Consider the following 25930-nt stretch of genomic DNA (forward strand, 5'->3'; position numbering starts at 1 on the left):
TACTTAAAAAAAAAAAAAAAAGAATACACAGTTTGGAAAAAGATGTAAAGAAGATGTATAGACTAAGATGTATGTGACTCAGAAGGAGCTTTGAATTGGTGCTCTCTTATTACAAACTCTGCACACCTTGACAGATGTAGTAACCTCTGTGATCTTTAGGGTTTTTGGGTAGGAAACGGAGCATCATGCGGATTAAATGAAAAATGAGAACAAGGTGTCTGGTGTGTATAGAATAGACACTCAACAGACGTTAGCTCCATTTTTTCCTCTCTTGGCTTCCTGAAAGTGGCATATACAGCACCAAATAAGATCCTATACTCCTCTTACAACAAAAAACAAATAAGAACTCTACAGAATTTTAAAACATATTAACATTTTCCCCAAATCCGTACCACAAGTGTGAACAGATTTTTAAATCCTCAAAACAGCATGCTTACTTTGAATAAGACATAAATGCAAATGATGAAAGCCACGTTATTCATCAGCATTGGCTATCCAAGAAAGCAACTGAACAATAACTAGTAAGTTTGAAACAGTGGCATATAGCACAGCTATTTATTATTCTATTAGGCCTGGGAGTCTGCACTCACACACTTGGTCATGTTTGGCTGAGAAACAGCTTTTCTTTTCATCCTTGAAAACAACTCACAAGAAGGCCAGATGGCATACAGTTCTAGTTAATTTAAAATTTCCCAGTATAATATATAGAAGAATTATGTCCCAAATTAACACCAAAAAAAATTATAATGGAATATCCATTTCTGGTCTTCCAGTCTGCTTTGGTAAAAGAAAATTATTCAAATCCTGGATATGCATGTTTTTAGAAATGATGCCCACTGAGACACCCTGATTTCCACGATGTTTACATGATCAATAGTAGGGCTTTGATCATTTGACTCTAAGATCCATACATTGATCAGAGGTTTCTGGAAGCAGGTTCTAATCACAATGGCCTCAAATAGCTTGATCCTGCACCTCGGTGTGTAATGCTGGCCAATATGCCTTAACTACATGGATGGCTGACTTGATGCAGAGATGTTGCCGACTGCTCCTGGGGGGATAAGTATTGAGGCTCACAGCCAAACTCATCTCCAAAGAAGTCTATTCTAGACAGTTTTTCAATTAGAGTTGAAACCTGTCTCACTAGGACACACTGCTCCCAGACCTGCCCTCTATCATGACACAGGGCAAGATTAACAATTTCTTTTTCATCAATGCCTACACTGGAACCACCACCACTTCCCCATCCTGCCCAGCAAATCTTTTCTTCTCCAGACCAAACAGTCCTATTTTCATCAGCCATGTCTTATGTAATCCTTATGACCACAGCCATCCCATTCTGATTACACTTCCATTTGTCTGTGCTTCCCCAAAAATGGTGCCCAGATCGAGGCAAGCTCCAGGTGTGGTCTGCCCAGAACAGGAGGGCAGAGAGCACTCAGGCTCCCTGGCCACGTTCGCACCACAACTGTAACCACTGCCTACTTGTGTCTGAGCTCTAGGGACACCCACACCTCTTTCTAGCACTCCCTTCCTTACAGTCCTCTAGGGCTCTGATGTGGCAAGAGCCATGAAGAAGCTGGGCTTTTCTCTCTGAACAGGACTCCTTTCCTTCCTTTAGCTGAAATTCAGGACTTGCCTATTCTTTTTTATTTCTTTATTTCTTCATATTAGTTTTGACCCCTGATTCCAGTCTGTCAAGACATTTCTAGGGACCAGTTGCCATTCAGTGTTCTTGGCTGGTTTTTCCTTTGTGGAAGCAATCACAGATTGCATAGGCATGTGAATTCTGTCCTCATCTAACAAATGATACTAGGAGATTTACTAAGAAGAGCACCAACGGCACTGAAATCCTCTCCAATGCTTGATGCTAATTTATCCCTTTATTCTCATTTCCGGGTTCAAATTTGCCAACCCACTGCAATCCCCCTACCTGTACAGTCATGCCCAATTTCTCAAAGTGTCCAGATCCACCTTCTTCAAAGTCTCCTGGATTCTTGTTTCAAATGCAGATTTTGGAAGCTCCACTTTAGATGGATTGAATCAGAATATCTGGGGATGGGGATGGGCCTGATAACCTGTACATGTGACACATTCCCCACGTGATTTTGTGCATGATGTAGCCAGTAGTGCTTAACCCTTCTTATCTCACCCCGAGCCAATCCTTCTATTTGTGTATCTGTGATGTAAGCAGAGTAGATAGGAAGCCAAAACTCCCTTTTATTATCCTAGGCCTGTGGTTTTCAAAAACTGGTCCTCAGAGCAGCAGCATCAACATGACCTTGTTGGAAATGTTCGCTAGAAATGCTAATTCCCAGACCCCGTGGAGGACCTGCAGAGCAGGAGCTGAGGGTGGGACCTGTTTTTAGTAAGCTCTTTAGGTGATTTTGATATATGAGTTTAAGAACCACTGCCCTACGTTAATATTCTAGCCATGGAATCTTGAGATTTCTGGTATACATTTGTCAGGGACTGGACTAGATCCTGAGCTCTCCTCTGAGAAAGATTCTGTTCTGTGGCTTGACTGTTCCTTTAAGCCAGGGATGGCAACTACCAGATACATGTGCTTCCAGTCCCCACTCCCATGCTTAGTCACCATGGCACATTTTCTTGACCCTTCAGAAAACAAAGACAGAGGGGGACAGACTAAGGCCCGTGCGGGCATGGTGGGGGTGGGTGGAGATCCATGCATTCCCTTTTCCTGATTAGGAGCCTTCATTTCGTGAGACATTAACTGCACTCTGATCACAAGAGTCATCACATATGAATCTGTCCTTGATCCTCAACACAAAATATCTACCCTGGAGGCTCTTGCCAAATATCATAACCTTGAGTGTTGTACTGTCTAGACTCTGTAGAGCAGTGGATCTCAACTCTAACTGCACCTCAGTATTATATGGGGAGCTTTTAAAAATGCTGATGACCAGGCCCCATCCATGGTCTAGTATGGTGGGATTTGTGGTGGGGCCAGGCTTTGAAAGTCCTAAAACCTCCACAGGTGATTCTGATGCACATCCAAGGTTGACAGGCAACAGTAATGATCTAAAAAGGTAACATAATGTGTGCATGTAGCTCAAACCAGATTCATCAGTGGAGGAGTTGGTCAAACTGCACTGTTCTTAGAACCTCTAAAGAACTGCTTTGCCTGCACTGCCCTCTGAGTCCTCTCCTTTGCCTACAATGAGAGAGATCATATTTACAAAAATAAACAACCAACCCACCCAATGATATTGGAAGGTTTTATACAGTAGTGTAATAATTAAGGCCATGAGCTCTGGATTCAAACTGCCTGGGTCCAAAGCCAGTCTTCCTAAGTGGCTTTCAGCAAATTTTGAGTATCTCTAAATCCTCAGTGTCCCGTGTGACAAATGGAAATAATGAAAGGATCTTCCCAAAGGGGTTGTTGAGGTGATTAGATGAGCTAATGCATACAAAGGCCTATGAAAGGTGACAGGGCAGTCACCTCTCCATGAGCCTGCCAGTGTACAGTGCTGTCGTCACTCTTGTGCACAACATCACAGTGGCTGCTTTTCTCTTAGAATCAGAAAAGTAGGGCAGCCCGGGTAGCTCAGCAGTTTAGCGCCACCTTTGGCCCAGGGCCTGATCCTGGAGACCCAGGATTGAGTCCCACATCGGGCTCCCTGCATGGAGCCTGCTTCTCCCTTTGCCTGTGTCTCTGCCTCTCTCTCTGTGTGTGTGTGTGTGTGTGTCATGAATAAATAAACAAAATATTAAAAAAAAGAATCAGAAAAGTAAGAAGGATATTTACAAATATCCACATTCCTATTACCTAACATTAACAGGTCTCCATCCTTATTTAAACAATATTTTATTTTTATAACTACCATTTTTCTGGCTTTTAAAGAATTTTGCCTAATGTATAGTATCATACCATACATTTATTTCTTTAGTAGGCTGATTTTCAATAACAATCACTACACATGCATACACTCTAGTTCATTCGTGTCACACAGTTTCATGGTATGAATAAGCCTTGTTTAACTTACTCTTCCTTTACGTTGTTTTGGATCCTTTGCTCTTAAAAACAGAGAGGTAGGGTCTGCTCTTTCTGATGCTATGGAGTGATTTTCTGAAATAAGTGGAATGACCGTGTATCTCGAGGTAGAACTCATTTTAGTTCCAAACTGCTCCTCAAACTGGTCATACCACCTTACACAGGGTTTCTTTAAAGAACCTTTCTAAGAAAACGGCCAGGTCTCAGTATCAGAGTGCCACTCCTAAATGACTGGTGTGTTCTCCACTTTTGGAGCCTGGGAATTCACAGAGAACATATCCCTCTTTGCTTGGGGTGCCAGGGTGGACAGAGAACTACCATAGTGAAGGTGAGCATTTCTGTGTGCCTGGCTTACCTTACTGTCACTGTGCTCTAATTCTCTCAACTACCCACTAATTTCCTGGATCCTGTGTGTATTCTTGGGAACCATTTCAAATACTTTGTGAAATAAGACAACATTTAAATTAAAAATCTGTGGGGTTTTTTTTTGTTTTTTTTTTTTGTTTGTTTTGTTTTAAGCTAGAAAGTAACATGAGCTGCTGTTGGCAAGATGTCCTGATAGTGGGCAGCTTCCTCCTCGGCTCCCTAGGATGCCCCTGTGTTATCTTGCGGGGGAGCCCCAGCCCCGGCCTCACCATCCAGATGCCCCAGAGATGCTCTGAACAAGTGAGAGGGGCGGGAGGGGCAGACACACAAATAACCCCTAGCTCACAGAATCGGCAAGTGGCATATCAAAGGTGCCTGTTAGTAAAGAAAGGTAAAGGACAGAACAATTGGAGGAGATCCTAGCGGCCACAGCTGCTCACTCCAGCCTTTCAGAGGGCACAGATGGCCAACTCAAAGCTGGCAGGATTTCTAGGACAGAGCACTTGCATGCGGATATGGGGAAGGAGGTAAAGGTAATTTCCAAATGATTCTTATTTTTTGTCCAAATGATTATTATGAAAATTCCATGTCATATACCTAGATGAATCCTACCCTTTAACAGGAAAAAAAGCTTTTGACTCAGACCTTAGATTTCTACCTTGTTCACAAGGATATCACAAGATAAATACTGTAGCAAATACATCAAATATGCTTCTTCGAGAAGTCTGACATCCTCCGTAAAACATGGGAAAGGAACCTGCTACACAAAAATGCTCTTGTCTGGCAATTCCAGCTGGTTGCCTTGATGCCCGGGGCTTTCCTCCCAGAAAATCCGAGCACCTACTCCTGGTCACACAGGCTGCTCCACTCTTGGCACTCATTACCTCCCTGCCCCTAACCTCTGACTTCCCTCAGGATAGTGGCTTTTGCTGCTGGCGCAATTTGATCAGCCTGTGTCCTCTCCAGAAGTACTATATTCTCACCATTGTCCACCTGAGTGGGGTTTCCAAGGTCATAGATCTCACCTATGGTTCCATTGCAGCTCTCCCAGGACAAGTTCCTGACCTGAGGGTGACCCAATATCCTCAGGTGTCAACTGGTAGAAGGAAGATATACTCTCATCTGTGATGTTTTTCATTCTTGATTCATTTTTACCATCCAGTAGCCTAACCACAAGGGGAAACTAGAATAATTCAGTCTGTCTTAAGTATACCCAAACCTAGTCCCTTTCTAAATGTAAACTGTTCGCTTGATTAGTAAGACTACATTATAGAATTCTGCAGTGGACAGCTGGAACCGCTCGGTGTGCAGTTTTGATTCTTAGCCCTGAGTGCTTGTTGGAATGTCCTCAGGGGCAGTACAATGTCCTCATAGCTCTTTCATTGAAAATTTAGGGGTAGGACCTGGGCAGCAATAGTTTGATAAAAGCTCCCTAGTAGATTGCAATGTGCAGCCAGGATGGAGAACCACTGCTCTCGAGTTTTCAGGAATTTCCTTTCTCTAATATTCTTAACAACATATACCCATTTTTAGGCTTCTGATACCCATCGCATTCTCTTTCATCCAGCACAGTTTGTTCCCAGAGGTTCTATGAAGATCAGTTCAGTCCCCTGGTGTGTTCTGGTTGGAACTGACACCCAGAACCCATTTCGCAGTGCGAGGTACGTGTTTCCTATCCCTTCACCTATCTTGGGCTTCAATTTTCTCTTTTCTTGTGTGTATTCAATTATTTTCAGTTAGTACTACTCCTTTAGAATATAGATTCAGGGGATTCCTGGGTGGCTCAGCGGTTTAGCGCTGCCTTCGGCCCAGGGTGTGATCCTGGAGGCCTGGGATCGAGTCCCACATCAGGCTCCTTCATGGAGCCTGCTTCTCTCTCTGCCTGTGTCTTTGCCTCTCTCTCTCTCTCTCTCTCTCTCTCTCTCTCTCTCTCTCTCTGTGTGTCTCTCATGAATAAATAAACAGAATCTTAAAAAAAAAAAAAGATTCAGAGAAGGAAAAAAAGTGGAATTAGAATAATTCTTTTCACTCCTGATGTTTTGTGAAGAGAAAGTTTCCACACCCAGAAGCTTACTTTTGTTTGTTCATCTGGCTCTGGATATATGTTTGAAAATCTGTTTTTGTAGCTTTTAAGCACTTTTTGAATGCCTCAGCTCATTCCTGACAGTAGTTCTGCAGACTTTATTCTAGCATGCTTGCATAGCACTCTTCATTCGTTTCTCTTAACTTTCAAGTGTGGCTTGCTGGATCCTCTTTTCCTCTCTCAAACACACAGGCATTTACTAAAGTTTTGTTCATCCACTTCCTTCCACAAGCTTTAGCTCTTGATCATCTCACCCATGGCCCTGACTTTTGTAAGGCAGCTGTCTACCCATTCCGCGATCTTGACCCTCCTCCAGACCACAGCCTGGACTTACCACTGGAATATGAAGCCTACTGCTTATTTCAAAAGCAAACTCATCACTCCCTCAGGCTGACACCTGGGCTGACTGCCCCGACTCCAAGACACCCACCCTCTCCTGGTCCACCCCAACTCCCTTTCCCAGATCCCTCAATACCATAGATTCCAGCTCTGACCTGACACCCACCTCAGCACCCCCAACTAGATTTCCATTCTTCCATTCCCAAAAGCACCAGTCCACCATAGACCCCCACTGGGGGTCTCTCCCATAACTTCAATCTACCTTACTTTTCCTCACCCAGCTCACCTTCCTCAAAAGATTCCAAGTGTCTCTCCTCAGCTCAAAATTCCCTTAGTTAAAAATCCTAAGCCCTTCACATTTCAGTTAAATTTAGCTGGCTTTGGACTCCAGCTCTACCCACCACTCACTGTGTGTTACTAAACTTCTGAGTCATGCCTCATCTGAAAAGAGAATGAATAATAGTATTAAACTTTTGTGAAGATGGACTGGACTGAGACAATGCATAGAAAGCACTTGACATGGTACCTGGCAGACATGCTCTGTTATATTTTAGCTGTTATTAGTTACATTTCATCTCCAAAAGCTCACATAGTACACCCTGTATTCTGAAGTATGGAATATACCTGCAGTTATACCACTCTGCATTGATCTTTGCTAATCTCTCTCTCTCTGTGAAGCACCCTGGAACCCAGGTTTCCTTCTCCATCTGTGAAAATGTCCTCCACCCTCCAAAGAGCACTTCAAGTGTCATCTTCTCCATTAAACCTTTTCTGAAACCACCCCCACCCATGGTTTTATTTCTTTTTTGAACCCCTGTGCTCTCTGAAAGTATGTCTTCTGTGTCCTGTAACTGACTCACTCTTCATACACCCACCACTAGATGTTAGGTCTACATCTAACTCAGGGACTGCATTTTACTCATCTTTACATTCTGTGGAAAAGTAACTTACAAAGATTGGTAGCAATGATGATAATAATAATTGTTGAGCCAGACTGATACGAGTTTCAGAACATTTTAGCCATCCCTTCTTTTTGAGGTCTCCTTACCATTTTATCTTTGGCCACGAGAGAGATCATGTCTCTCTTTTGTCTGAACTCTTGAAATGTTTCTAGAACCATGCTTCTTTAGGGATTTCCTCTCCTGGTTCCTGTCACTTTATATCGCTAGCCAATGCTTCTTGGTTGGATCAGAAAAGAAATCCAGAGATGTCAATCCTTGCATTATTTTTTCAGTCTTAAAAATTAAATGGTCAGCAAAACAAGTGAAGAGTTTATCAGAAATTAGCAGAATAAAACTTCTGGTGCTTCTATCAGCACATTTGGCAGCCACTCTAGATTTATAGTCTCTGGGGAGAAAGCATCATCCATAACCTCTGTCTTGCAATCTATAATATTGATCCTACTGTAACAATCTTTCTGTGGCTTTTTTCCCCCTTACCCAGCAATTCATCTTTAAGGTCTGGATATTAATAGGTTTGCTTCTTTAAAGCAAAATATTCCCCTCTAGAATCATATTTCAGCCACGAGAACTACCCTCACCTTCTAGGTGAGATGATCAGATGATCCTATCTATATCCAAGTTTTAATATTTCATGTTTACTTTGCTCTGTCTTCATAGGCTGTACAATGGCAGATGATACATAATCACACTGTTTCCCAGGTGTTTGCACAAATTACTAAAGTTCTCCTCTGTTACCGCTCTTTCATTTGTGATGCCTATTGTTCTCTGTCCAATCAAGTCTTTTTTTTTTAAGATTTTATTTATTTATTCATGAGAGCCGGGGGAGGAGGGGGAGAGCAGAGACATAGGCAGAGGGGAGAAGCAGGCTCCATGCAGGAAGCCCAAAGTGGGACTTGATCCCAGGATCCTAGGATCATGCCCTGAGCCAAAGGCAGACACTCAACTACTAAGACACCCAGGCATCCCAGTCCAATCAAGTCTTAACGTTACCTCCCTGCTATTAAATTGCAGTTGAACTCTCTTGACCAAGCTGGTGAATTTCTTGGCAAACACGCTTGCTTGCAAAGATGCCATGAGGCTGCCCTGCAAACCAAACCCATTTGTCAACACCATCTGTGCTCTGGCTACTTGTCCACTTTCTACATGTCTTCCAACTCATGGACTCCCTTCTCCCGAAAGGTAGAAACACCACATGGCCCTCTGGAGACCTTCAGTGTCCTACCATGACTTTATAGCACTAGAAATACATTTGAGGTTTCTTTTGACAGCTTAGTGTATTTTTAGCCAAACCAATGAACAGAGGTGATAGTTGGTAGATCTAATATTTTGGCAGATAATTATGCATCCCTCGGCTTACAGTTCACTAATATCCATTCTCCCTTTCTTTAATAAAAGAACTCCCAAGTTGTAGTAGAGCGCAAGGTCATCCATCTAATTAGAAGCTATATTTCCAGCTGACCTTGCAGCTTGGTTGGGGGGTCATGACTATGTACTGCCAATGAGGTACAGTAGGAGCTGTGCTAACAAGAGAAGTGCATGTGTTTTCTATCCTTTCCCCATTGCTGAGTGCTGAGAGACCATGACAACTGGATCCATAAATGAAAGCCATTGGTTGAAGATAGTAGTGTTACTGCGCTAGCTCGGGAATCGCTGTATTTGGACAGTTACATGAGAAAGAAACTTCAGTTTTGTTAAAACTACTTAATCTGGGGATCTCTCAGTTACAGAGGTGTGATGTCAATAATGTATGTCCTAGAAGGCAGCAGGCCTTAAAATTAAGGAATTTCAGTAACCTCTGTATCCCTCACCAGGAAGGTGTCAACCACTCTTTCCCTGGTTAGCTTCCTGGGCCAGAAATGGGAGCCCCTGAGACACTGGCAGTGAGACTTCACAGTTTGACAAAGTACAGAAAGCTGCTGTGTTCCAGTTCCAGGGGCACAGTCTCCTGGAACAATCCCATATTCTTCAGTAGGCTTTCCATAGAGAAACTGCATTCATCTACACATCTTCATTTTCTACAGCAGGAGAGCCTGCCTCATTTGCATTTGCCACCCACATGGTCCTGAGACCCACTCTAGAGTGGGATGGCTTCAGTGTTCTGATTGGAGGAGGAGGAGTCCACAGGTCAATTCCCCCCAGGACTGAATGGCAACACCAGCCACTGCCTGAGTTTCCCCCTCCTGCTGCTCAGCCACTCTTACTTGCCCTGTTGTATCTCAAGAGGAAGAAACACTTATGAATAGATGTGGGCTATGAAAATGCAAGAAGCCAAAGGAGAATGGCTATATGGCTGAAAATTCAAGTCAATATACATATATAAAGTACCTACTAAGCATCCACAGCTGTGTCAAACCCTGTAGGATGAAAACTAAGTTACCAAAGTAGTGCAAGAAAGAAACCACTCTGATCAAGGAGATAAGCTGTGTGTAGATGAAATGAGCCAGAACCCACTCATGGTGGGATATCTATCTAGTCAGGGTTATGGGCAGTCATAGGGAAGAGCTCAGTGAGGCTGGACTTGTGAGCAAAAGCTTGAAAGAGGTGGCCTGTGTTGAGAAGCTCCCCTGGATGATCCTGTCATGTAGCCAGGCTTGAGAAATATTGCATGAGGGCACCTGGCTGCATGACAGGATCACCCAGGGGAGCTTCTACAAAAGACCAGTCTGGCCCTGCTCCAAGCCAATTCATCCAGGCACTCTGGGATGAGGCCCGGGCCCCGGGGGAAGGCATCTGGAAAGCTCCCCAGGTGATTTGGATGCACCTGGAGGGTTGAGAACCACTACCCTAAATCTGGCATCCAGAAATGATAGCAAGCTTTACTCCACAGACCTGCCCTCTTTTATTTTGGCATTAAGTTTTATTTTAGTATCTAATGCTAGACCTGCGTCTACTGCATCTAATTTATACCAAATTAAAATGCAAAGCAGGATGTGACTTAGCAGTTTAAAGGGTAAGAAGAGAGAGCACCACCCAAGAACTTAAAATAACATCTTGTGGTTTGAATTTTATCAGTGGGTGTTGTTATCTGTCCTTACTGACAACTGCTGGCGGAAGCAGGGTAGAGTTTTAACAAGTGGCAACTACAGGCTACATTTCAGTATTTATCTAAAAAGGCTATCAACCGAGTCACTGTGACATGTGAATACGAATTTTAAAAACTTCTCTATCTTCTGTAAAAATCTACTAATTGTCTTGCCAAAACTGTAAACGTGAAGCTAGATGTAAACATGAATAATGCTCCATAAGTGCTACCTGAACCTTCTCAAGTAACAAGAAACTAAATACCTAGTGGCTAATGTATCAGATGTGCACACTTGAATTCCTTTGGGCACTTAACAAAAATAACCCCAGGACAGAGAATCGAAGCTGAAAAAAATTCCTATAAAACAAATTTCTCGAGAGACAGTTTGGGGGCATCTTTCCGGAATTAAAGGTGCAATCATAAACAATGTGTTTTTAAGAGTCTCGAAAGAAAGCAAGAATTCACTAATTTAGTGAATGGAGGTGGGAGGAAAAAGGGATAGAGGGAAGTTTTACTCCTCGGGGAAGGACTGTTGTAAGAAAATGAACATACAACACTTTTAAAACTGTGCAAGCTGAATAAAACTATAAAGAGAATTGGATGGAAAGGGCGGAACAGATTTTAAAGAACAGAAAGATGTCAGGAGACTAGAGCTAAAAAGGGAAGAAAAACATAAAAGCCCCTCTATAACTGATGTCGACAATGCCATGCTTATTTTTTCTCTCCAGTAGTGTACAGACCAGAAGCAACTTGAAGGTGCGTCTTATTCTTTTTTGGTTTTGTTTTTTAAATTGCCTCCAACTGGCACAGAACCTGGCCTATGGCAGCTTATTTATCAAACTGATGATCTGTGTGTCCCCTTCCCCCTTATACTAGCTACTAGATTTTTGCAAAAACCTATTTTAACCTAGAAATAGAAAAAGAAATATTCTCAACTATCCCCATTTATCAAATGTAAGAATGCTAAGTCTGGATGAATCCTGTTTAGAAGCTTGTGTCTTATGAGAGCGCTATAAAAGTAATAAGGAACAGAAATTACAAGAAAACCTAAGTCAGAATGCGGGATGTAAATAATGTATCAAAACTCTAGCTGGATTCCATCAAATTAATTTTAAAAATGATGGTCAGGAGTCAGAACCCTGCTCTTCACTGTGAAGTCCCCAGTATTGGGCATTCACTGCAGACCCAGGCTGAGTCAGGGAGGGGAGCACACTGGAGGTGTTTCAATACTCTATTTTGTATTCAGACAAGCATCTCTCATCGAAGAAGTCCCAGTGCTATGGAAATGGCAACCCCCACCTTCATCCCCAAAGGCAGACCAGCTCTGGCACAGCGCAATGACAACCCTCTCCTGAAAGGGAAAAGTGCCCCAGTTTCTAGACGCAGGTCAGATCTCAAATCTTATTTATGGTTTAGCGAGAGCTGATGCCAATTCTGATTCATCATTACCCAGTATGGAAGACATAGTTTTCAAAGATGACGCCACGAATAGATCTTGTGCTCAAGATTGCGAATCTCATTCCCAAAAACGCTGCTCCTCTGATTGGTGGGGTATATGTTTCCTTCCCTTGAACTCGAGTTTGCTTGTCATTATGGCCAAAGCGATGCTGTGTGACCTCCAAGGCTACGTTAGAAATGGTAACACAGCTTCCACCTGCTGTTGTGTCTCTCTCAGGATGCTCAGTCTTCAACTTAGCCATCATAATGTGAGAAGCCCACGCTAGGCAATGTGGAGGGAACACATGGGGAGGATCATTTCGAAAAGAACTGAGGCCACACCCCCACACCAGCTGACAGCCACCACTGACTAACTCTCAAGCCTGTGAGTGAGTCTTCAGAGGTTCCCACCCCTACCTTTTCACCATCCCAACCGACACAGAGTGGAGTGGACTCCAGCTACTCCCCCAAATCCTGTTCACATGGCAGATTTGAGGGATAAATGAAATGTTAATGTCTTAGTCCACCAAGTTTTGGGGTTGTTACAAAGCATCACATAACTGTAACACTAGGCAGGAACTCTTAGCAGACTCCCCTCCAGGTGGGAAGCATGAGAACATGGGGTCAGAAGGACAGTTCAGTCAGAAGTAGTGCCTCCTCCTCCTCCTGACCCTCAGGCCAGCAGGCTCCTCCTACCAGAGCATCCTGCTCCACTCAGGTAGGTCAGAATTAGAAGCGGGCTCCTTGGTCAACAAACCCCAGACCTTCCCTAGAAAGTCACTTACATAAGGCACACAGCAGGGCATATGAGTCAATCAGCTGATCAAGGTGGGTATTACCTGGTAGTCATGAGACTACAGATGGGACAACAGAAGAAAACAGGAGAAAGATGAGAAGATAAACAAACCCTTAAGAACCCTTTCAACGTACCTTTTAGCACAGACCACAAAATTTCTCACTCATCACTTGGCATTTATCAGTTGCTTAAGTTGCGTCTGGGAGTGAATTCTCAGCTTGCAAATGGGCCACAGAGAAATTCGTACTGAGGTCACAGGGTCAGTCATGGGAGAGAACCCAGAACTGTACTCTCCCATCAAGAACACACACCCAGAGCCAAAAAAGGGCATTGAAGTAAAAGTCCTAAGTAGATATATTTACATGTTGCTAAAGAGTCAGGTGGCACCTGGGTGGCTTAGTCAGTTGAATGTCCGACTCGTGCTTTTGGCTCCAGTTGTGGTCTCTGGGTCACAGAATTGAGCCCCTCACCGGGCTCCATGCTCAATGATTCTCTCTCTCTGCCCCTCCTCTGTATGTGTGTGTGTGTGTGTGTGTGTCTGTGTGTGTCTCTCTCTCAAATGGGTAAATCTTTAAAAAAAAAAAAAAAAAAAAAGTCAAAATCCCTAGCACCATTCAATTCTTTGGTAAGAACACTGAGAAGCTCTTGAGACTTGGCCAGAGTGTTGTCAAGCTGACCCTGCAGTGCAAAGATCTAATCCAGTCCATGCACAGGGTTCCCAGTGGGCTATTTGCGCTCAGAGACCAGAGGGTACCAACAAGGCAATAAGGAGAGCAGTGCCTCATCATCTGAGTTAGAGCAGAAAAAAGACTGAAAGCAGAGGGAAGGAGGGAAAAGAGCCAGGAGACCAACTCATTCAGGCTATAATGAGCCTTGGATAATCATGGTATCGTGATGAGCATAGAAACCAGGGCTAGCCAATAGAATTTTCAGTGCTGTCGGATACCACGGCCTCTTCATCACATGAGGCTGTTGAGCACTTGAAACGCGACCAATGCAACTAAGAAACTGAATTTTAAATTTTATTTAACTTTAAATAATTTAAATGGACATAGTCCCATGTGACTGGTAGCTGCCATACTAGACAACACAGCTTCACCACAGCATTCTAGATCACGGATTTCCTCCTAGCTTTCCTTTGGCACAAAGTGAGAGTGCCTTCAGGACACACCTGCCTCCTAAAATCTTCCAGATGTGTTCTCACCCCTACCAACTAGAAAAGGTCAGTGGCTGGCGTGCAGCTGCATCACCATAAAGGATGATGGCCAAAATTTAAATGTAGTAACTCATCTGAGCAATTTTCTTTCCCACCCCATTTTTCGAGAATGAATTAAAAGGTGAGACAGGTTGTTGGTTTTCTACATAAGGTCAGTGCGGAATTTTATTAATAAGCCCAACCTAACAGATACCTCAAACTATGTCAGTACGGAGATTAGCTTTTTTCAAAGAATCAGACCTGGGACACCTGCGTGACTCAGTGGTTGAGCATCTGCCTTCAGTTCAGGTCGTGATCCCGGGGTCCTGGGATCAAGTTCCACATCGGATCCTGCTTCTCCCTCTGCCTATGTCTCTGCCTCTCTCTGTGTGTCTCATGAATAAATAAATAAAATCTTTAAGAATACAATAAATAAAAGGATCAGATCCTCCAACTCATAATCCATGAGGAACATTACAAAAAAGATGTATTAAGATCATGTGTCAATTGGCTAACAAGCACATGAAAAAATCCTCCACATCACTTGTCCCATCAGGGAAATACAAATCAAAACCACAATGAGATACCACCTCACACCAGTGAGAATGGGGAAAATTAACAAGACAGGAAATGCCGGGACACCTACACCCCAACGTTCATAGCAGCAATGTCCACAATAGCCAAACTATGGAAGGAGCCTCGATGTCCTTCAACAGATGAATGGATAAAGAAGCTGTGATCTCTATACACAATGGAATATTCCTCAGCCACCAGAAATGACAAATACCCACCATTTGCTTCAACGTGGATGGAACTGGAGGGTATTATGCTGAGTGAAGTAAGTCAATCGGAGAAGGACAATCATCATATGGTTTCACTCATACGTGGAATATAAGAAATAGTGAAAGGGATTATAAGGAAAGGAGGGAAACTGAGTGGGGAAAAATTAGAGGAAGACAAACCAGCTCAGATGAGAGACTCCTAACTCTGGGAAACAAACAAAAGGTTGCAGAAGGGGAGGAGTGGGGGAATGGGGTACCCGCGTGACAGGCACTAAGGAGGGCAGGGCACTTGATGGGATAAGCACTGGGTGTTATATACTATATGTTGGCAAATTGAATTTAAATAAAATATTTTTTTTTAAAGATCATGTGTCATTTAGGAATGGCTGATAATGGCTGCTTAGTTGTAAGACAACAGTCAGTGATAGGCAAAGATCATATTTTGTAACAAAAGAAATATTAGTTCACACAATTATCAGATGTCAATTTTTTTTTGTCAGATGAAAACATTTACCACTTCCTACTATCTTCAGAAGACAACAAAATCTACTCTTGGCCAGCCAAGTGCCTGTTTACAGAGAGTGGGGAGGTGAGAAGCCTTTTAAGAGGGTTCCTGCATAATTTACAGCATCCTTGAAACAGCTCCATGGAGCTGCCCAGTTATTATCATTTGACCTGCAGGAAAGTTGTAGATTTGGCAAGGAAATGAAAAGTTTACTGAGAAAGGGACGCCTGGGTGGCTCAGTGGTTGAGCGCCTGCCTTCAGCTCAGGTCATGATCCTGGGATCCAAGATCGAGTCCCACATCAGGCTCCCTGTGAGGAGCCTGCTTCTCCCTCTGCCTATGTCTCTGCCTCTCCTGAATAAATAAATAAATCTTAAAAAAAAAAAAAAGAAAGAAAAGTTTACTGAGAAAACAGCCAGTCTCCCAACATTCAAGTGTTTCCATAATCTGATATCCAATTTACCAAATTAAATATATTTCAGCCAGTATAATAACCACTTCTGGGGCAGTCCCGGTGTCCCAGCAGTTTAGCACCGCCTTCAGCCCAGGGCGTGACCCTGGAGACCCAGGATCGAGTCCCACGTCGGGCTCCCTGCTTCTCCCTCTGCCTGTGTCTCTGCCTCTCTCTCTCTCTCTCTCTCTCTCTCTGTCTCTCATGAATAAATAAATAAAATCTTAAAAAAAAAAAAAACCCACTTCTGCTTGCCTAAAATAACTATTTCAGGCAAGCAGACATTCCCCAAAAGTTCCCAATTCATGACAGGCGTTCTCATAAATTGCTAGTAGCCCATAAATTGGCACAATCTCTTTAGAAGACAACAAAGCAATAGCAAGGCTGTCTTTCAAAAATAAAGGCAATAGGCAATAGTTTCCAAAGATAAAAACAACTCAGAAAACATGGCATCCAAAAGCCCTTTTCCAAAAAAATCTTAATGACAATGAAGTCCAACCAAACATTAAATGACGGAGAATGACCAAGCCATGGGGGAAGACCAACGGTTAACAGTGCATGGATTACGATTCAAGCACTGGGGGAATAACCAGGGGAATAAAAGCTAGTGAGTGTTAGAAGTATAAATCCTAACAAAATAAAAATAAAACCAGTGACAACCATCTGAAACCAAGGGAGGGATGCTGGGTAAAGACCTCAGATTGTTTATCACATTGTTACAGTGCGTGCAACTCATTCTGACTCCCACAATGTTGGAGGTGTTCATCTCTCTTCTGAGCTAAGAGAACTAACCCTCTTCAGATAAAAGATGGCTTTTCAGGAGATTGACAATTTATTTTCCTTTTGTTAAATTCAAGTAAGATAAACTAGAATATTTTACTTTTAAAACTCCATTTAGGGCAGCCCGGGTGGCACAGCGGTTAAACTCTGCCTTCGGCCCAGGGCGTGATCCTGGAGTCCCAGGATCGAGTCCCACGTCGGACTCCCTGCATGGAGCCTGTTTCTCCCTCTGCCTGTGTCTCTGCCTCTCTCTCTCTCTGTGTCTCTCTTGAATAAATAAATAAAATCTTTAATAAAATAAAATAAAAATAAAACTCAATCTTTCACAATTACTTCTGCCTGCCATTTATCTGGCCATCCCTCTGTCCAGCTCTCTCACTACAGGTACAGAGGCAAGCCTGAAACAAATGTCAACACTGGTTTGTTTTTGTTTTGTTTTGTTTTGGTTATTTTTTGGTTGAGATTTTTTTGGGGGTAATATTTTCATTTCTCCTTTGAGCTTTCTTTGTTGGGCTTGATTTTTTGTTTGTTTCTGTTAAAGATTTTATTAAAGATCTTATTAATTCATTCATGAGAGACACAAAGAAAGAGGCAGAGACACAGGCAGAGGGAGAAGCAGGCCCCATGCAGGGAGCTGGATGGGGACTCGATCCCGGGACTCCAGGATCACGCCCTGAGCCAAAGGCAGATGCTCAACCACTGAGCCACCCAGGCATCCCTGTTTGGCTTGATTTTTAAACATAAGGAACACATATCACTGATATAAAAAAGGAAGAAAAGCAATACTTTTCTGACTTGAACTGTTCATTTTCCTAAAACAGTCACCTGATCCATGCTTCTCTTATTTCCCCAGCCCCACCAACCTCAGATTCTGACTCAAATACTTCCAGCAGGTCCTCTGCATTCTCTGATCTTTCTTTCTGGCTTTTGTCTTAGTTGTTAGAAACACATTATAGTCCCAGTTAGAGAATCTGCCTACGTCACACCTCCCCACAGGTATTGAACAGGATAAGGCAGCAAGCCCCAAGAACGTGGGCAAGACAAACAGTGGTGCTTGGGTATTTAAACGATAGGTGTGAATGGAAACTACTGACACTGGGAATCCCATCTGCGCTGTTACTCCATCACAGTGGTGACACACCAACCCACTGCATTTACAAGAAGTGAAGACAGCTCTACCACTAAGTCCCCTTCCAATCTCTATCTCTCTCTACTCTCCCCCCACCCCTCACCCCCTCTCTCTTAATGAAAGTCAAAGAAATAAACCCTATCAGACATGGAAGCAAGAAGGAAGAGTGGGGGTTTGGGTAGAGGGAAGGATAATGGAAAAACAATGAGGGGAAGAGAGTAGCCTATATCCACACTGGGAGCTGGATACAGTTTGCTCTACCCCAAGACTCTAGGAATGGATGCCAGTCATCACAAGCTTACCTGACACTCCGAACAAGGTAGCTGTCTGGACTTTGTTTATTCCATAGAAGTCAGTGGCCTTTGTTGGTCAGGGTCCTCCTTCTCCTGCCTCTTCCTGTCCTTTATCTTAAGGACTATGTATCACAGCAAAAGCTGCAGAAATCAAATTTTACAAACTCATTATATCAGGGATTATTAGACACCACAAAAACCAAGCTGTACACAAAACAGATTAAAAATAAATAAGTATTTAGCTCTTGGAAGCTTGGAAGATAAAATATCTTGTAAGTTAAATATACATATACACAGTATTTCAGGGGTTTGATTATAGCTCCTAGTTTAAGCTCTTACTTTTTGGACAGATCTCTTAGTAACACAATAGACACAATCAGCTTCTATGTATCTGCAGTCATGGCTCCCTAGAAATAGCAGGTCAAAAAGATTAAAAAATCAGAGTTCATGTCTGAAAAATTAAGGTGCTGCTCTAGATCATAATTATTCATAAATGCTAACTACCAGTCCCACAGGGTTCTCTAGTGGCAGGGAAAAATAAGTCCCCACACACCAGTCACCTTGGGGATTGCTGCTCCTACCTTCCCTACTGAAGACATGTTGGCATAGTAAGGGCTCTGAGAAGTCCTGCAGTTAAATGCCAAATCTGTTAATTTTGTTGAATCCATTCCAAACCTATTTGACCATGGAATGTCTTCCTTGAGGTGACATTAACGATATTCCTTCAGCCTGACAATCCTGTCTAGCCTTAAAACTAAATTATCCTGAGTCCGTGAAATTATTTGAACTCTTACCTTTAAAGGTTTATCCATCATGTGGATAGTAGCTTAACATGCACAGGCACCACTTCTTGGTTATAAATTAGGCTCACAACAGCCAGTAAATAACAGTTATTCTTTGCTTACAGTTTCATGTCTAGACTTGGTCTAGAGAAACCACAAGAAACCATGATAATCACACAAAATCAAAAGCAAGTCTCAAATACTGGCAACATGCTTCCCTGTTTGACCCAATCTTCTCTAAAAGTCCCTCCCTGGTCTTTCATTATCACACATCTTCCTCCAAACCCAACATCCCCATTCCCAGTCCGCTCTTGCTTTCTAAAGTTTATACTCAAACTTGATCCTTTCTACTTCAATCTGAAATTGCCCCAAAGAGGAAACATCTGAATGGGAAGTAAAGTATCATTTAGAGAAAATAAGCAGCACTCCATAAGGAGGCATCCCAAATTAACTGGACAAAATGCTGAAAGAAATATTGTGGAAATTATCTCAGAAATCAAGTACTTACACAACTGTTATGTAAGCTTACTTAAAAATATAGCTCAAGGGGCAGCCACCCAGGCTGAGTGGTTGAGCGTCTGCCTTCAGCTTAGGGCATCATCTGGGGTCCGGAGACTGAATCCCACATCAGGCTCCCTGTGAGGAGCCTGCTTCTCTCTCTGCCTGTGTCTCTGCCTCTCTCTCTCTCATGAATAAATAAATGAATCTTAAAATATATATATAGCTCAAGTGGGGCACCTGGGTGGCTCAGTGGTTGAGCATCTGCCTTTGGCTCAGGTTATGATCTCAGGGTCCTGGGATCGAGTACCACATGGGGCTCCCCGCAGGGAACCCATTTCTCCCTCTGCCTATGTCTCTGCCTCTTTCTCTGTGTCTCTTAGGAATAAATGAATAAATTCTTTAATGTGTGTGTGTGTGTGTGTGTGTGTGTATACACACATACATATATATATAAAGCAAAATGTTTATTGATTACTTACTGTTGGTCAGGGACAATTCTAGACAGTGGGGATAAAGCAATGAGCAAAGTCTGAAACACTGCACTACCAACAATACTACAGAATAGATTGGAAAACTCAGTAATACTCACTTACATGATAACTTTGGGGAAAACAGTTTCTAAATTGAAGAAGGCTGATTTTAGGAAAGAATTTAAAACCATCTTATAAGGCACAAAGTTTTCTTGCATCTGTGAGAAGAATATGGGAAAGGCAACAGGTATTTATTTTGTACCTGTCATTTCCCAGACACCATGCTAGATGCTTTTACATACGTTATGTTATTTAATTCTCAGAATGATCCTTTGACTTAGGTTTTAAGCATCATTCTACAGTTAAGAAACCGAGACAGAGCTAGTGGGCAAACTTTTGTGTATGCCCGATTCCAAATTCATGTCTTTTATACAAGAATAGTGAGGTTCAACCTGAAATGGAATTCATGGCCACTTCAAAGTAACATTTCTAATTTGACTTTACAATGGCAGAAAAAACATAAGCAAAACTATGTGAGGTAGGAGAATGGGCATCAACATCACATCCAAAAATAACCTTCACATATTTGTAAGAATCATACTTCCCGATTTGAAAACTTACTACAAAGCTACAGAAATTAAAACAGTGTGTACTGGCATAGAGAAGGACATAGAGATGAAGGGAACAGAGTTGGGAATGCAGGAATTAAACTCACATACATGGTCAATTCATTATGAACAAAGGTGCCAAGACAATTCAATGGGGGAAAGAATAGTCTTTTCTAATAAATGGTGTTGGAAAAAAGTGGACATTCATATGCAAAGGATAAAGTTGGACCCTAACTTCATACCACATAGAGAAATTTATGCAAAATAAACCAAAAACCTAAATGTAAAAACTATAAAAGTCCTTAAAAGAAAACACAGAAAAGAAAATTTTCTGTCCTTAAATTAGGTCATAGTCTATTAGATACAAACAGACCTAAAGCAAAAGCAATAAAAGAAAAAAAACACAAAAATGAAAAAACTTTTGGGGTGCCTAAGTGGCTAAGTCAGTTGAGTGTCCAACTCTTGATTTTGGCAGGTCATGATCTCGGGGTTGTGCTATCAAGCCCCAGAAAACATCTGCAAATCACATACCTGATATGGGTCTAGTATCCAGAATATATAAAAAATTCTTACAACTCAACAATAAAAAACAACCCAATTTTTTAAGTAGGCAAAGGACCTGAAGAAATATTTCTCCAAAGAAGACACACAAATAGTCAATAAGCACATGAGAAAATATTCAATATCATTCATCATGAGAGAAATGCAAATCAAAACTATAAAAAAATACCGCTTCATACCCCTAGGGTAGATACAATAATTAAATAAACCAACAAGCAAACAAACAGGCAGATTAGCAAGGATGTAGAGAAACTGAAACCCTCATATATTTTAGTGGGAAAGTATACATTAGAACACAGTCTGATGGTTCCTCAAAATTTTAAGCAGTTACCGTATGAGGCAGTAATTCCACTCCTAAGTATATATACCCAAGAGACCTGAAAACATGTTCAGAAAAAAACCAGTACAAGAATGTTCATAGCAGCATAATTCATAAACGTTAAAAGTGGAAAAACTCAAATGTCTATCAACTGCTGAAGGAATAAACAAGAAAAACAATCTATACATTATAGATTGAATGTTTGTGTTGTCATTTCAAAATTCATAAATTGAAGCCTAAGCCCCAATGTGATAGTATTTGGAGGTGGGGCCCCTGAAAGTTAATTAGATCATGAGAGTAGAGTCTGTGTGAGATTAATGCCCATATAAAAAACGAAAACAAAAACAAAAACAAAAAAAAATCTTGCTTCCTATCTCTGTTCCCAGCCATGTGAAGATACAGCAAGTTGACAGCCAGGAGGTGGGCTCTCATCAGACACTAGATCTACTGGCACCTTGATCTTGGATTTCCCAGACTCTAGAACTATAAGAAATACATATTTACCTGCTATTCAAGTCAAGCAGTCTACGGTAATTTGTTATAGCAGCCTAAACTGACTAAGAGACCATGTGATGCAAAACTATTCATCTATAAAAAAGGAATAAGGGATGCCTGGGGGCTCAGTGGTTGAGTGTCTGCCTTTGGCTCAGGGTGTGATCCAGGGTCCTGAGATCAAGTCCCACGGCGGGCTCCCAACAGGAAGCCTGCTTTTTCTTCTGCCTATGTCTCTGCCTCTGTGTGTGTGTGTGTGTCTTTCATGAATAAATAAATAAATAATCTTAAAAAAAAAAGGAATAAAACACTGAGTCATGCTACAACGTGGATGAACCCTGAAAATGTGCTAAGTGAAGGAAGAGAGGTTTAAAAAAAGAGCCCACGTATTATATAATTCCATTTATATGAAATGTCCAGAATAAGCAAATCTATAGAGATAGAAAGTAAGGAATGTTTGCCAGGGCCTCAAAGTAGGCAAAATGGGGAAGAATGGTATTCCTTTCAGGGAGAAAGAAACAACGTGCCAGAATTAGATGATAGTGATGGTCACACAATTTTGTGACTGTACTAAAAAAAAAAACCAAACCAAAACAAAACAAAACAAAAAAAACCACTGACTTACACATTTTAAAGGGTAAATTTTGTGGTATGTGAAATTACATATCAATAAAAAACATCCTCCCCTCCTAAAAATAATCTCTGAATCAAATAGACTCAGATAGTTATCCATCTTCCCCCGCAAAAACCACTGGCATGAGGTAAATCTACTTTGGTTAAATCAGATATATGACCCTGGAATCTAGTCCTCAGATTCAAAAAAGAACTCTTCTGTGTTCTGAAAATGCTTTAAGACAGCATATTCAATTAAAAACAAATGAGCAGGGGCATCTAGGTGGCACAGTTGGTCGAGTGACCACTTTGGCTTTGGCCCAGGTCATGATCTTGGTCATAGGATCAAGCCCCTAGTAGGGTTCCACACTCACTGTGGAATCTGCTTGAAATTCTCTCCCTTTGCCCCTCCTGCTCATGTGCATGCACATGCCCACTCTCTCTCTCTCTCTAATAAATAAATAAATCTTTAAAAACAACAATATAATATCGACATGGAAGCCTACATCTAGATCAATCTACTGATAAAGTCTTTCAATCTATATGTGCTATGGAAAGGAAAGAATGAAATAGTCAAGTCAAAGGTCAAAGTCAACTTCAACACATGGAAGCACCAATACAAATCACAAGATGTATCAACCCCGCCTGTCACATTAGTCATCCTAGAAATCATGAATGAATAGATCATGGACACTCCTTCTCATTTGAGAGGTTGCTGACAATCATACCTAGAAATGAAACAAAAGGTCCTCCCTCCAAGATCTCAAAGGCATTCTTTTATGTTGGTAGGCAATAACAGCTTCCATCACCGAGGGCCTAGTTACAAGCAATAGGGTCTAATTAAAACCCTCACAGAATGATTGAAAACCAAATCTGGATATGATGTTAAAATGACTTTCAAGCTCTGAAACAGTCAGTTGGTCTTTGATCTTTACTCCTGCTTTACATTTAGCAATGACTCAAATCCACATTTAAAAAAAAATTTACTACAACTTTAATTCTCAGAAATATCGCCATGTAGGTTAAAATAGATATGTGCGCACACATGTTCACACAAGCCAACCCATCACTAGTCAAAAGAACACCTCAAGCTAATGAAAAGCCTGAATTCCACCATCTGTAGTAAAAGAGCAGGATAAAATTGAGCAAGTACAGATAATTCCAACTTTTGAGAGGTTATGTTCTAAAAGGTAATTTTAAATCAGCTGTTTCAAACTCAAAACATTCTTCCACAAAAATCTCTTAGCTTGTGATCATGTACTCAAGCTAGTCCAGAGACAAGTAGACAATGCACTTAAAGTAGAAAGACGGTGGCACTTATAGGGGGAAAATACCTTCCATGTCCTCTTCAGAATGTAGCTCAGAGTGGCAGCACCCCAATTGTAGCATCAGGAAATAGGATGGGAACTCTCTCGTCCCATTATTCCCCAGCTATTCTCAACTGGTGGACACATCAAGGCCATGCTTCACAGTGGGAATTCCTTTCTACTCCTATTCAGACATAAGAATCCTTCTTCACAAGGACCTCTAAGGTTGAGAAAGTCTGTGGTTTTTCTCTACTCTCCCAAAGTTTTTGGTTTTTTGATTTTGGTTTTGCAGGATTTTTTTGAGAAAGAGAACACACATGTGAACAGGAGGTGGTTGGGGCAGGGAGGGCAGAGGGAGAGAGAGAATCTTAAGCAGGCTCCATACACACTGAGGCGCCCAACATAGGGTTTGATCTCATGACCGTGAGATCATGACCTGAACAAAATCAAGAGTCAGACATTTAATCAATTGAGCCACCCAGGTTCCCCTCTGAAGTTCTAATTTCAGTAAATGTCTGCTTATCCGGAAATGAAAGCAAATCAAAGAATTCACATTGTAAGATTTTTTTTAACCTTTGTTGAATTGTAACAGTCCTATAGAAAGTCACATTACTGAATTTTTGATTGGAGAGAAAGAGAGAGAGAAAGATTGAGAGAGTGCAAGCAAAGGGAGGGAAAGGGACAAGCAGACTCCGCACTGAGCGTGAAGCCCAATACAGGACTCATTCTCACAACCCTGAGATCATGAACTGAGCTGAAATCAACAGTTGGACTCTTAACTGAGTGATCCAGCCAGGTGCCCCCAAATTGCTGAGTTTTAAAAAATGTATTTTGTAAAGAAGATATGTGGAAAGTAGTGATTTTCAGCAACTTCTCAAATGTTTCTACAGTCAATGCAGATTCCATTCTTCATTACAACTATGTCCTACACCTAGCAAAAGGCTGCCCAGAGCAAGCACCTCAAAGACATCTATGGACTCTCTGTACCCTTAACATCATTACTATTGTGCATATAGTTTATTTTTTAAATACCCTAGAATAACTTCTGTACACTGTGTTAGGGACTAACAGGTTTGGCCTGGCCCTAGAAAAGATATCATGCAGGTGAAAAATAGAACATTTTAAAAATAATAATAACTATCCTTAAAAGCTGCAGTGTCTGGACTATGTTATAAGGAATTCCAACGGGAAGCAATGGGATGCAGTGGGTACAGCACAAACTCAGATGGTAGAAAGGCAGGCCCGCACTTGCCACAGTGTGACCTTGAGAGAGCTGAGTCTCAGTGCCTCAATCTCCTCAACCACAGAACTATTCTCACCCAGGGAATTGTGTGGCTGAGTGGCCAAGATGGGAGGGAAGTTAAGTTTTCAATGGATCCCCTTGGTGCCTTTAGAATGTGTTTCGCAAATGTGTATCACTCATTGAACAACTGAAGAAATAGGATGCATTATGAGATTGATCATTACAGCGACCCCACATGAGAACTGGGTAGTGCGTAATAACTCAGGCCACCCTCTGTAGACCTCTAACCACCTCCCCACTCTCCTCTCACTTACCCTGAGCTGCCGCCCCAGCCCCCATTCTCCAGCCCGACCTCATTCTAGCCTGACCACCTGGTTCTGACTCAGCCTTGCTGTGAACCCTGCTATTTGTGCTAATCCCCCTCCAACCCTGCTTCAGGTTTTCAGGTCAAGGATCTGTCTGTCTCCTCCACACCCACCACCACCTGCCAATGCTGGCACTGACCCGGAGCTTCCTGGGTGAAAGTGATGATGAATCGGCCTCCTTGTAGAAAACCACTGGGGTAATTCTGAATACAGAGTGAGCTTTACAGTTTAGGAGCAGAAAAAAGAAAAAAGCAAACCTGTAAGTACAGCCATCAGAGATACTGTGCAGTAGACCTCACCTGCCTACCCTGCACACCCACGCAGCGTCGGAGACGGGGCTGACCCAGCAAATTCTTCTTTGTTTCGGGGACACCAATCTCATCCTACCAGGTAGGTAATCTATCACAACTGATGGAAACTGTCAAGAGAGGTTCTGACTAATCCTCTTTCTTTAATAGATCCTCAGATAACACAAGGCAAACTTGTTGAATCGTCTCTGCAGAGAAGAGCTCATCA

The 25930-nt window shown here is 42.1% G+C and overlaps 1 protein-coding gene across 9 annotated transcripts in view; it reads right to left on the reverse strand.

Annotated features, from left to right (window-relative positions):
- Nucleotides 1-25930, reverse strand: part of OSBPL3 (oxysterol binding protein like 3) — a 177611-nt gene that overhangs the window by 94077 nt on the left and 57604 nt on the right. For 7 of the 9 annotated variants that reach the window (XR_003143041.3, XM_049093723.1, XM_025464408.3 and 4 more), the window contains one exon: nucleotides 18164-18295. The gene's annotated coding sequence lies outside the window, so the exon portion shown is untranslated. Of the gene's footprint in view, nucleotides 1-1933; nucleotides 2127-18163; nucleotides 18296-25930 lie in introns of those variants that run through there. The other 2 variants (XM_049093722.1, XM_025464407.3) reach the window with 2 other exon arrangements.

The sequence above is a fragment of the Canis lupus genome, chromosome 14 (assembly GCF_003254725.2).
Source record: "Canis lupus dingo isolate Sandy chromosome 14, ASM325472v2, whole genome shotgun sequence".
NCBI lineage: Eukaryota > Metazoa > Chordata > Mammalia > Carnivora > Canidae > Canis > Canis lupus.